A 372-nucleotide genomic window follows, 5' to 3' on the forward strand; every position below is an offset into this window, starting at 1 on the left:
ACTCCCACTGAATATCAGATATTCGGGCTTATAAAGAATAAGAACATCTTCTTTTCTTTCATTTAAAACATCTTGATTTTGATCAAATCCATAAGACTTAATAGCCTTATCAAACCGGATGTTCCATGATCTAGAAGCTTGCTTCAATCCATAAATGGATCTCTACAGCTTGTAGACTTTATGCTCTAGGCCTTTTTCTATGTAACTCTCTGGCTGACTGATATAGATGGTTTCCTCAAGATAGCCATTCAGAAAAGCTGTCTTGACATCCATCTGCCATATCTCATATTCAAAATATGTTACTATGGTGAAGAGTATCCGGATGAACTTAAGCATGGCTACCGGTGAGAGAGTTTCCTCATAGTCAACTCC

Source organism: Morus notabilis, unplaced genomic scaffold (genome assembly GCF_000414095.1).
Source record: "Morus notabilis unplaced genomic scaffold, ASM41409v2 Scaffold329, whole genome shotgun sequence".
NCBI classification, from domain to species: Eukaryota; Viridiplantae; Streptophyta; class Magnoliopsida; order Rosales; family Moraceae; genus Morus; species Morus notabilis.